Source organism: Hylobates moloch, unplaced genomic scaffold, assembly GCF_009828535.3.
Source record: "Hylobates moloch isolate HMO894 unplaced genomic scaffold, HMol_V3 SCAFFOLD_15, whole genome shotgun sequence".
NCBI lineage: Eukaryota > Metazoa > Chordata > Mammalia > Primates > Hylobatidae > Hylobates > Hylobates moloch.
In genome coordinates, this window is record NW_026652290.1 from 21,960,153 (window position 1) to 21,973,789 (window position 13,637).

The window sequence follows — 13,637 nt, forward strand, 5'->3', positions numbered from 1 at the left end:
TGCTATGAATTTCTTATTTTGAATTCTGTATATTTTCTGATATTTCATGTAATTTTAGATGCGTAAGAGGAATGGTTTATGTTCTCAATCAGCTCTCTTGAAAGAACTCAGCCTCACTATTTTAAAGATGAGGAAACAGGCCAGGAGAGACTTGTGAGTGGTTAGCTTAATTAGTATTACAAAGTGAACTAAAGACTGAATTGTCTATGGGCATACACTGAGTTTGATGCCAGTGGGGACTTTTAGTCTGAGAATTTACCCACTATCTTATATTTTGTCTCTAAAAATTTAAAACAAAATAGAACTTGAGTTCTTGCTTACTAAAACATCTTTAGCTTATTTATTCCACAGGAATTCTTCTACTTTATAGTATGCTTTTTATAAAGCATATAAATTATAGATAAATAACAAAATAAATAACATATTAACATTCACAAATAACTTCTCTAATGTTTTACTGTATATCATTCAAGTATTTTTTGAATTGATATGTATAATTATTTTTGATAAAATTTGAATCAATATACACATAGCTTTTCAGCTTAACATTTAAAACATTCAACCATATATTGTGAGGTTTCTCCATATATTATGTGGATCCTTTTAAAACATCACTTTTAATGACTCCATGGTTTTCTATTATATAGATTTAATAAAAATTTAAGCAATGCAATATTGTTTCAAATATATGATAATTTATAAATGGCAGTTTTCCCTGAGCTCAATATGAAAGATATCAGGTACCAAAATGGATTGTGAAATAGATCATTCTTTAAGAATTGCAAGCAGAGTCAAAAAGCAGTTAAATGCTCTTGAATCCCTCACCCCCATCAAGGATAAATATGGTTGAGAAATTGCTCATGGGATGGTTTCTTTGGACAAAGCTATGCTCTGGGAACCCACCCCAAAGGGAAGAGATAGAGGTGCCTCTAACTTTACCTCAAGTGGAAGGAAAGAGGCTCCTTTGGGACTACCTGGAAGGCTTCAGTTGTTTTCCTGAAATAACCCTTACAAAGTCTTAAATCAGGAGATGAGTTGACTGAAAGCATAAGCACAGAAGAAATGGTTGTGTTGCAAGCTTAGTATTTCAAGCTGTGTCAAGCTTAGTATTTCAAGCTGTGTCAAGACGAAATGACAGCATATAGGCTGTGCCCAAAAGAAGTGACTAGAGTTTACATCTTGTCCAAGAGGATCAGATCCGGCACTAAGACCCCGGAAAAGATAATCTAGATGGGGTGGACTGATATGGGAATGGCTAAACAGACAAAAATGCAACACATCATAAAAAATACAGATTAATTTTCTCACTAGGGCCCCCTAGGAACTCATGAAGGTACTGAAGAGAAAATGTGAACGTACATATCTGACAGGCTCAGATGTCAAGTAATCTTAACAGTAGTACCAATCAATTTAGAATTTTCTTGCCCCTCATATTTTCTACACTATGGTTCTAGATGAAATTCAGGAAAAAAGGATCTTTTTTTCAGGAAAAAATAGTAATCTCTAAAATCATTTTGTCTGATATTATTATTTTAATATTATGGTATTATTTAAAATGCAGCTATATAGCATAATATTTGAATTATATCAAGGTTTCATTTGTTGTTTAGCCTATGTTCATTCATTTATTTGAGGAAATATAAAATTAACTTTTATTTACTCAGCAATAGTTTTATTGCATTCCTCCTATGCGTTGGGCATTGTGTTAGTCCAGCAGTAAACAAATTAGATAAAAATCCCTGCCCTCAGATAATTTATATTCAGAGGGGAGGGGCAGACATCAAAAAAAGATAAGAAGGAAAATGCATAGAATGTTAGATGTTAAACAGCGTTACAGAAGAAAGGAGCATAGAATTAGGCTAGGGAGCATCAGAGTGGATGGCAGACTTCAGTTTAGATGGGATAAAGTGAAGATGAGGCAGGATAAAGACCTAAAGGAGGTGAGGGAATGAGATATGCAGACACCTGGGAAGACTGTTCTAGGAAAAGGGAACAGAATATGCAAATAAACTGATGCGCAAATATGTAAGATTGTTAAATACAAAGAGAGAAGTTCACAGAAGTAAGTGAAGGGCAGATTAAGAAGAACATTCTAGGTTATTTGAAGAACTTGGTTTTCAAATAGTTGATGTTTGTAATTATTACATATAAGTCCTCTGCATTCTTGCTTATGTATTTATTTCTTTGTATATATATTCTATCCCCTTAGTCTGTTTGAGCTATCCAAGGTTGAAAATTGTGCTAAAATATCCTCCTAATGTTATGGTTTTGTCGACTTTTTCTTATTTTTCTTTTTTTTTTTTTAAGAAAAGCACTATTTATTTTTATTTTTATTTTTTATTATTATACTTTAAGTTTTAGGGTACATATGCACAATGTGCAGGTTTGTTACGTATGTATCCATGTGCCATGTTGGTGTGCTGCACCCATTAACTCGTCATTTAGCATTAGGTATATCTCCTAATGCTATCCCTCCCCCCTCCCCCCCAACAACAGTCCCCAGAGTGTGATGTTCCCCTTCCTGTGTCCATGTGTTCTCATTGTTCAATTCCCACCTATGAGTGAGAACATATGGTGTTTGGTTTCTTCTCCTTGCAAGAGTTTACTGAGAAAGACGATTTCCAGTTTCATCCATGTCCCTACAAAGGACATGAACTCATCATTTTTTATGGCTGCATAGTATTCCATGGTGTATATGTGCCACATTTTCTTAATCCCGTCTATCGTTGTTGGACATTTGGGTTGGTTCCAAGTCTTTGCTATTGTGAATAGTGCCGCAATAAACATACATGTGCATGTATCTTTATAGCAGCATGATTTATAGTCCTTAGGGTATACACCCAGTAATGGGATGGCTGGGTCAAACAGTATTTCTAGTTCTAGATCCCTGAGGAATCGCCACACTGACTTCTACAATGGTTGAACTAGTTTACAGTCCCACCAACAGTGTAAAAGTGTTCCTATTTCTCCACATCCTCTCCAGCACCTGTTGTTTCCTGACTTTTTAATGATCACCATTCTAACTGGTGTGAGATGGTATCTCACTGTGGTTTTGATTTGCATTTCTCTGATGGCCAGTGATGATGAGCATTTTTTCATGTGCTTTTTGGCTGCATAAATGTCTTCTTTTGAGAAGTGTCTGTTCATGTCCTTTGCCCACTTTTTGATGGGGTTGTTTGTTTTTTTCTTGTAAATTTGTTTGAGTTCATTGTAGATTCTGGATATTAGCCCTTTGTCAGATGAGTAGGTTGTGAAAATTTTCTCCCATTCTGTAGGTTGCCTGTTCACTCTGATGGTAGTTTCTTTTGCTGTGCAGAAGCTCTTTAGTTTAATTAAATCCCATTTGTCAATTTTGGCTTTTGTTGCCATTGCTTTTGGTGTTTTAGACATGAAGTCTTTGCCCATGCCTATGTCCTCCCATGCCTATGTACTCCCATTCACAATTGCTTCAAAGAGAATAAAATACTTAGGAATCCAACTTACAAAGGACATGAAGGACCTCTTCAAGGAGAACTACAAATGCTCAATGAAATAAAAGAGGATACAAACAAATGGAAGAACATTCCATGCTCATGGGTTGGAAGAATCAATATCGTGAAAATGGCCATACTGCCCAAGGTAATTTATAGATTCAATGCCATCCCCATCAAGCTACCAATGACTTTCTTCACAGAATTGGAAAAAACTACTTTAAAGTTCACATGGAACCAAAAAAGAGCCCACATTGCCAAGTCAATCCTAAGCCAAAAGAACAAATCTGGAGGCATCACGCTACCTGACTTCAAACTATACTACAAGGCTACAGTAACCAAAACAGCATGGTACTGGTACCAAAACAGAGATATAGATCAATGGAACAGAACAGAGCCCTCAGAAATAATGCTGCATATCTACAACTATCTGATCTTTGAGAAACCTGATAAAAACAAGCAATGGGGAAAGGGTTCCCTATTTAATAAATGGTGCTGGGAAAACTGGCTAGCCATATGTAGAAAGCTGAAACTGGATCCCTTCCTTACACCTTATACAAAAATTAATTCAAGATGGATTAAAGACTTACATGTTAGACCTAAAACCATAAAAACCCTAGAAGAAAACCTAGGCATTACCATTCAGGACTTTTTCTTATTTTTCTAATAGCTTTTGTTTTATCTATTTCAATGCAGTTTCCTTGGGCACATAAAAATAAATGAATATTATACCTTCATTGTAGATTATACTCTTCAATAATAAAAAGTAAATCATTTTGCCTGGTGTAATATTTGTTACCTGAATTCTATGTTGTCTGATATTGATATTGCCAACCTGGCTTTCTTTTTGTTTGCATCTTATTTACCTGAATACCTTTCATACTTAACCTTTTGTTTGTCTGTTTTTGTTTTTTAGTCTATTATCATGTTTGTGTAACTTTTATTTACTTCTTCTTTTCACATCTTTCGGTGGTTTTCTAAAGTTTTCTTTGTACTACTTTTCCTTTCATGTAGTAATCTATGCATTTTCTCCTCCTGCCTTAATGATTACCTTTATTTTTAAAAAAATTGCCTCCTTGTATTTATGGTCCACCTGTGTTTCCTTGTCATGAAAATTAAATGTTGTTTACGTGAGATGAGAAATGTTTTCCATTTCTACTTCTTCACTGTGGTCATCACAAGCCAGGTTCACACACTTACCATCTAAGCCTGCATGTTCACGTGTGCATATATGTGCACACACACACATGCAAACATGTGCACACACACATTGTGTTTGCTATTTTACATGTCTAGAGTAAGACCAGTCAACCCGGTTTTTTGCTTTTGTGAAAATGAATCTTTGAATCTCAGACCTGAGAGCCATGGCGGAGCTGTCTCAGCAAAAGATAAAGAGCAGGATCTTTGTTCTCCTAAATCCTCAGTTCCTTGGATGATACTTTAAACTCTCTCCCACCTCTGCTTGCACCAGGATTGCAACAGCAGAAGCCCAGAGAGATGTCAAGTGGCTTAAAGGAAATTGTATGTAGTGGAAAATTCTTTTTTTTATTAAAAACTATTTATCTTTCTTATCTTTTTGAATATATGGCTGCTTCTGGCTTGCCTCTGTGAATCCACACAGCTGATCGAATCTCTGCCTCATTGTGCTCATTTATTAAAAGCTGAATTCCAATATCAGCCATAGGTGATTCCTACATCAAGGGATAGAGTCCTGTTATGATAATTATGGCAGGAGGTCAGGATGCGGCCTGGGGGCAAGAGAGCAGTCAGCCTGAAGCATCCCAAATCCTGAGGATCACCTCACTGCTCGCTTTCTCAAGGAGACTGAAGATTCCTACCTTTTTCTGAGCCAACCCATGTGCCTATGTTATGCTATTTAATTTTTACGAAAGTTCTATGACATAGGTATTATAATTCTCATTTTACACATTAAAAAATTGAGTTTCAAAGATGCTCAATTCGTGTTAGCTAGAGGTAGACCTACTATTCAAACCTTCATGTTTGACCCCAAAACTTACACTCTTCTATAATGATGCTTTTAAGAATGGGAAAAAGTGGCGAATGGGACCATCATCATTATGTTAAGCTACAGATATTCAGTTTGGGGCTTTCACAGACTCAATTTACTTTATTTGCTCTAGCAAATAAAGTACATTTTGGCCTAATCAGCATTTTTCAAACTGTGCCCCAAAGCCTTCTAGAGGTTGCAAATGTGAGTGAGGAACAACTAAGATGGTCTGCTCTGGGCTATTGCTGCTCTTTGATTTATTTGTTTAAGCCTCCGTATGTAAGGTTTTGTTTGAAAATACAAGTTCACCTTCTACAGCATACTTAAGGGTGGTGAAGGGTGAAGGAAGATAATTTTATAGAAGAAGTCTAGAAAGTTCAGGCCACTGTAGAACCAAGACAACATCAGCTCTTGCTCCTACTGCACTGTATAGCCCTGGCTGCAAAGCAGCTGGTGTGGATGGAGACATGAGCCAAAAAAAAGAGAAAGTTTATAGGAACTGGCAATAATGAGGAATCAAAATGGGTCATAAGTAGCAACCCCAGGGACACTATTGGCAATTATCCATCAGGTCCAAACTGCACAAGATAAATCTAACTTAGTTTTCTGTATTAATGAGGAGAGACAGGGGAAGAAGGAGTGAGCATGGTCACTATTTTAGAACTGGAGACAGGTATTGGTAATAGGGAAAGGTATTGGTAATAGGGAAAGGTATTGGTAATAGGGGCATTATGGTATTGTAGGGACAGCAAAAGCCTACCTTCGGGCCAGCAAAAGAGAGGGCCTACATGTGCCTCAAAATCCAAAATGACATCCCCAAGCCCACGAAAAAAATGTGTAATTGTGGGAAATTTTGAAAATATATCACATTATGCAAATTGAAAAGTATAAGTCCCAGTTGTACTTGTTTGGAGACACAGTGAAATCCTAATTTTTTCTGTTTAGGTATAAAATAAGCATCAAAGAAAGAGCCCCACCTCTATCTAATGGAGAGGACTCTCTCTACCTCTGGGATAATTGCCTAGACCAACTTGAATTCCCTATTCTAAGCTAATAATGGAGAGTGTCAGGGACTGGCTGGGTTATCCAAGTTGAAGCCATCAGGCAATACATCAGAGAAAAGAAGAGAGTAAAGAGGGCCAGGTCCTCTGCTGTGGCTGGAATAGAGGATAGGACTACAGTATGGCATAGAGAAAGTATCTGGGAAAGGAGAACAAGAAGATAGGTCTTCCCTCGGAGAATTCACAGAAAGTGTCAGCTGGTCAGCCTCTTGCTGTCAACCTGAGGTGAGACAATATGGCAGGGTGATTATGGGGGATGATGTGCAGATAATCAGATGTGGAGAGATGCAATAGGGATTCATAAGCATTTGTTGTGAACCTTTAATCTCAATTTTTTTGCTTTATTATTTTGAATAATATAATTTTGAATCTCTTACTTTCAGCTTTTATTTTCTTTCCAAAAGATCTGTAAAAACCCAGCCCTTCCAAGGTACTCAGGAAATTAACTGCAAATATTTATTATGTAGCCTGCTGAAGAGAGACCTAAGTAACTGGACTTGTGTGCCCTGGCACAGAAAAGACAAAATTCAGAAGGCAAGAGTGAATGGTATAACAATTTTTTGCCCAGTGGGATTGGAAGTGAATGAGAGGAGGAATTTCACCATAAATGCCTCAGGATAATTCTCAATATTCATATCTTCCTCCTCCAAAGTAAATTAGATGGGGTCTGTGCGGGTGAGTCTGAAAAATCCCCAGGTAGTTTTCATTCATGCCCCCAACTTCCAGTTACTTGTAACTGACACAAAGGTACAGGATGTAACAAATGAGCTGCCACCTCCCTGAGCACAACAGAAAAGTTTTGGTGGTTGACACTAGGAAAAAGATCTTCCCTTTGGCAATTACGTATAACCAAATACATCTTAAAGGAAAATTAGACAGAATGCATTGAGTCTGTCTAAACAAAATGACTGCTTTTTTGATTTTGTGGTAAAGTTTGGTAAGACCATGAGGCACATTTTGGGAGCTTAGAGCCATAGCTCATATGCAATTCCTCTTCTTGCCACTTCCAAATGTGTAGGATTTATGGGAAGAACAAAATAGAACCTTTCCATTAGTCTGGGATGTTCTGTTTTGTTCATTCCCTAAGCATTGTCCTGTTAGCCCATCTCCCCAGAACATTCTCTTGAATGACAATGAAGTTTTATCCTCACCTTATTAGGCCATGGAAATCTCAAGGTTATTATTCTCCCTTTTGTTCTCTATCCTGGAAATGTATTCAACTTTACTAAGAATTTGGTGTTAATATTTTGCAAACTTATTTGCATGTCTTTGTTTTCTACATTAAAATGGTCATTTGAAATTGTGATCTACAGGACACTAACAGTCATCCCTTCCAAAATTCTTCTTCCATCCTGCCATCAATTTGTCAAGGGATATGGAGGTTCACCATTGAGTATTTCCAGAAGGGAAAAAGAACGGCACATCTTTTTCCTCTTATATACCCATAATAATGTTTATCCTGGGTAGATCTATGCCTCCACTCTAAAAAGCAGCTCCTTGAATCCTTCCCTGGACTCTATTTTTATCTTTGCAGTGTGGAAGCCTAAAAACATGTGAGGGGGATGGAAGTTTGGGAAGCTTCTACACATGCCTGCACCACAGCACAGCCTTGACTGCTGTCTGCCCAAACAGCTGGACATTTCTGCAAGCAAGCAAACAGAAATTAAATATACAAAACAGCCAAGCCAGTTGTAGGGTCTGATGGAAAAAATATCCCCAGAGCAGGGGGTCCTGTTTCCTCCACTAGACCAGTGATAAGATACTCAACCTCATTGGGCTTAAAAACTGCGGTAATAAAGACTGTAATCCCACAGGAATATTTACTGTTTTTAGTTGCCCAGCATTCATCCTGTATGCTGTGTGTGTGTGTGTGTGTGTGTGTGAGAGAGAGAGAGAGAGACCTATAGTTCCCAGATCTCCTTGGATGTGTTCTTTGCCATCCAGCCCTGTGCAGCTCTTTCTGGAGGACCACCCTTGGTTGGCTAGAACATGCTGTGACTGCATACCCAAAGAAAGGAAAGTGCCTGGGTGGGTGCCTGAGGATTTACAGCCTACCCTAACTGCTTTGCCCAGGAAAAGGCCAGAACCAATGACACACCGGTATGGTACTAGAAAGCCTGATGGGATCACTTTGAAGCTCTGCTTGCACTCTAGATCTCCCCTGCAGGATCAGGCTGAAGCTATACTCAGCATAACTTTTCCTGAGTTCCTGCTCCTGGTTCACATTCCCCCTCTTTGCTGTCCTACCCCCCACATCCTTATGGGGCTTCACCAGCAGCACTTAAAGCATCATTAGCACACACATGCTCATCTCAAGGTATGCTTCTGGGAAACAGGAACTAAACCAAGAACCATCCTTACATGATCATAGGCAGTCTTGGTGGGACTATCAGTCAGATGCCCTATATGTCATGGTCCAAGGGTGGCCTGCAAACCAAAGCATTAATCAGACTCTCTGATCTGGAAATTTGCATCTTGATCAGATGACTCAAGACAAGAAGCTGGTCCCCATGGTGGTGTTCTATAGATGTGAGTCACTCATTCCTACCCACAGATCCTCAGAGAGCACTGATTCCTCTCCTTTCACAGGCTCCATTTGCTCAGTTTTTCTTCCTTTCTCTGAGCTGACCTATATACTCACAACAAATTATTTTTTGGCCTTCCTTATCTAGAGTTGCTTGTGATTAAATAACCCCAACTGACATGGAAATCAAATAAAGCAACAAAGAACTGCTTTTTCAACTGTGAGTACTACTCTGAAGTCATCTGTGATTATTGCATAAGCAGTCCCTCTTAATAATGTTTTCCTGTAGTGTTTGACATCACCGAAGAATACCTATACTTGACTTCTCCCTGCTTTTGCCTGTGCATTTCACGTTTCAGTATTTGACAAGTGAACTTTCTGAAACTACCAAAGACAACAGCACACACTTCATCAGCATTTTTGTTTATTGATGCCAGGATTAGCATTTTCTAGAAACATAATAAAGTAATTGCAGGCATATTTGCCTTATATTTGTGAATTTATCAATTTATGGCATAGATTCCAGGAGCATGTTGGTTTTTAGAGTAGAGATGACTGATATCCCTTAGGTATATATCCAGGAAATCACAATTATGTAGCTTCTAAATTTTTTCGTGAGTATTTCCAATAGTCCAGCTTAATGTCTGGCTTTACAAATTATAATTTATAATAGTCCCCTGTCAATAAAAGTATGAATAATAACACGGTTATCTTTTAACACAGTGCTTTGTAGTTTATCATCTAATTTTTTAGGTTGATCTTCAAGATACCTTTACATGATTAACTTTAATTGAGATGAGAAAATTAGAAATTTTCCGATGAGAAAAACAGGGTTGAGAAAGCTTAAGCCACTTTCAAATGTCTTAGAAATATTAAGTGGAACTGTACTTTTATCTTTTTGGTCTTTTCTGAATTTACCATCTATTTGGGTTATCCATCTCTGCATAATAAACTACCCGAAAACATAGTGAATAAAACTAAAATGTGTTGGTATCCATCATGGGTCTGTGGGTTCACTGTGTGCTCAGCTTGGTAATCCTCACTTGGAGTCTCTCATTGGTGGAAGTCAGGTAACTGCTGTAGCTGAAGCTACTGGAAGATTTGACTGAGTTGGACATCCAAGTAGTTTCTACTCTCACATTCCTGGCATCTGGCATCTGGGCTGGGATGAATGGCTCTCTCTCTCTCTCTCTCTCTCTTCTTTCTCTCTCTCCACATGGTCTTTCCATGTGGCTAGCTTAAGCTTCCTCATACCGTGGTGGCTTTGGAGTTCTAACTGCTATTTTTCTAAGGGAGAGAAATTAGAGGTTGCCAGTCTCTTACATCTGGGCCCAGAAGTTGGCTCAGTAATACTTCTAATGTATTCTATTTGTCAAAACAGTCACAGGGTTTGCCATATTAAAAGAGTAAAAAATAGATACTGACTTTCAGTGGGAGAACTTTGAAACAATGTGTGATCTTCTTTAATGAGACACATCATAAGAATGAGAAAATTGAACATCAACTGATACATTTTCTCAAAATTGAAACAGAAAAATGAAAACAATTCACTTATTTGATAGTCACATTTTTTCTACTATAGGCATTATGTCTGACATGTCAAGATACCAGTTGATGGCTTTTTGTTTGTTTCATAACAGAATTTTAGGGTATGTGAACCAAATCACATTTTCCAAGGATAGAGTCTAATATCTACAAGTCTGAGAGAATCTATTTTCTTCCAAATTGGGCCTTTGCCTCTCAGTGATTTGTCATTATTGTCTTTGTGATTCAAGAGGGTGGACTATAGATTACACCTCCTCAGTCTCACACAGCTGAGCTCGAGAGGATGATTTCTGACAGAGCCAGGGAAGGCAAGGATGTTAGTTTTTTTCTTTAGGGGTTGTTTTGTTTTGTTTTGTTTCTGTGAGCAGCTAGAATAATTTTCATAGGTAAATATAGATTTAATGATGAAGATGACAAAAGATGTGTTTGTTAATAAAAATGGAAATTATATTCACTTTCCAGTTTCCCATGGATACATGTGACGAGTGGTGGGCTAACAAGTCGGGTTGGTTAGAATTCAGCAACGAGGCCAGGTGCAGTGGCTCACACCTGTAATCCCAGCACTTTGGGAGGCCGAGGCGGGTGGGTCATTTGAGGTCAGGAGTTCAAGACCAGCCTGGCCAACATGTGAAATCCTGTCTCTACTAAAAATACAAAAATTAGCCAGGCATGGTGATGGGCACCTGTAATCCCAGCTCCTCAGGAGGCTGAGGCAGGAGAACTGCTTGAACCCAGGAGGCAGAGATTGCAGTGAGCTGAGATTGCGCCACTGCATTCTAGCCTAGGCAGTAGAGCAAGACTCCGTCTCAAAAAAAGAAAAAGAAAAGAAAAGAATTCAGCAACCAAGTTCTCTGTTTAACTCCTTAGTGTTCCTGTTTACTAAGAGTGACAGTATGGCATTACATCCAATATAGTAGGAGTGAGGGCTCTAGAGCTTAACTCCATAAATTCTGATTGCATTGCTTACTAGCTGGAGAACTTTGGCCAAGATAATTAGCCTCTCTGTACCTATATTTCCTTTTCTGTGATATAGGGAGATGTAATACCTATTTCAGAGGCTTATAACAATTGAGATGCCATGTGTAAGGTGCTCAGAGATGCAGTGCCTTCCTAAGTTCTCAGTAAACATTAGCAGCTATTCAAGTTGATAATTATGCAGTCCAATGGCTTCAGGCATCCCCCACCTCCTTCTGTATACTGATGACCTACTTTCATCAGAGGCTGACCCCCAATTGATGAGAAACTGCCCCAATCCTGGATCCCAATTTCAGTGACAGGGAAACTAGTTGAGAACATAAGAACACACCAGAGAGTATATTTTCATGTAGGAGGCACCTCCTAAGACTGAAAGGAGGATGAATGTAAACTTTCAATGCTTGAGCCCTTCTCTGTGATTGGCTTGGCTTTAGGAAGGCCCAACTCTCTGTAGCTGCCAATATAATAGAACTTATCAAAAATTGTATTCCCTACTAAGTGGAATTGTTTTTGAGGCCAGAGAAGGTCAAATGTTTTTCATAAATTCGGAGTCTGAAAAAATGTTCACTAGTTCTCCATACCAAGCAGCCATTTTTGTTTCACTTTAATTTTTCCCTAATTATTTTTCGTTGAGAAATTTCTACATGAACAGCCCATTTAATCAGTCAGCCCTCCCAATTTTAATTCCAGGTCAGGAACTTGGTAGAGCTGAAGTGAACCCCATCCAACAGATTTTCATCTGTCCACTCTCTGTTGCTGAAATGTCCAAGGGATGGCAGCAAATGTTGGGAGAGGGAGGGTAGCTAAAGTTTTTGTTTTTGTTTTTGTTTTTGTTTGAGATGGGGTCTCACTCTGTCACCCAGGCTGGAGTGCAGTTGTGCAATCTCGCCTCACCGCAACCTCTGCCTTCTGGGTTTAAGTGATCCTCCCACCTCATCCTCCTGATTAGCTGGGACCACAGGAGCACACCCACATACCTGGCTAATTTTTTGAGTTTTTAGTAGAGATGGGGCTTCACCATGTTGCCCAGGCTGGTCTTAAACTCCTGAGCTCAAGCGATCCACCTGCCTCAGCCTCCCAAAGTGCTGAGATTGCAGGTGTAAGCCACCGCACCAGGCCTGAAGTTATTTTAATAAACCCCGACTTTTAGGGTTTTTATGGCAAGCAAAGGTAGCTACCAAAAATGTTTGAGTTAGGTGAGGATTAACTATTCCCCTGCAAGCTTATGTAGTAGTCCATATTGCATTGGTATAAAGGAATACACGAAACTGGGTAATTTATGAAGAAAAGAAGTTTATTTGGTACACAGTTCTGCAGACTGTACAAGCATAAGACTCTTGACTTCTAGTGCGGCCTCAGGAAGCTTTTTCTCATGGCAGAAGGCAAATGGGGAGCAGATGTGTTAGATTGCAAGAGAGGGAGCAAGAGAGAGAGAGAGAGAAGGTGCCAGGCTCCTTTAAACAACCAGCTCTTGTGTGAATGAAGAGTGAGAACTTATTACCATGAGGAGAGCACCAAGCTATTCAAGAGGGATTTCCTCCTGTGATCCAAGCATCCCCCACTAGGTCTCACCTTCGACATTCAGGATCACATTTTAATATGAGATTTGGAGAGGATAAACATCCAAACCATATCACCTTGTTATTTAATTATTAAAAAATGATGTCTCAGACCAAAACTTACTACATACAGGTATGCATGCAGACAGGCACAAAACACTTCATACAAACTGTCTTCCATGCTTACTGAGGTTCTAGAACCATGTCCTTTCAAATACTCTGACCATACATTACAGGAACAGTTCAATTCTGCAAGGCATAGCAACTTTCCAGAGATAGGATTGAGCGGCTAATAGTCAGCATCAGATCATCAGATAGGCTTCTAAACAAATGGCCAACCAGGGTGAGACTAAAGCAAGCGAGGAACAGTTAGGGGGCTACATACTCAGGTGCCCACTGTGCATTTGCATGACCCTAAGAGTGAGAGACTCCTTAAAGTTTACACCATAGGCTCTTAATTTGTGTTACTATAATCCAGGCCCTGAACATAAAGTC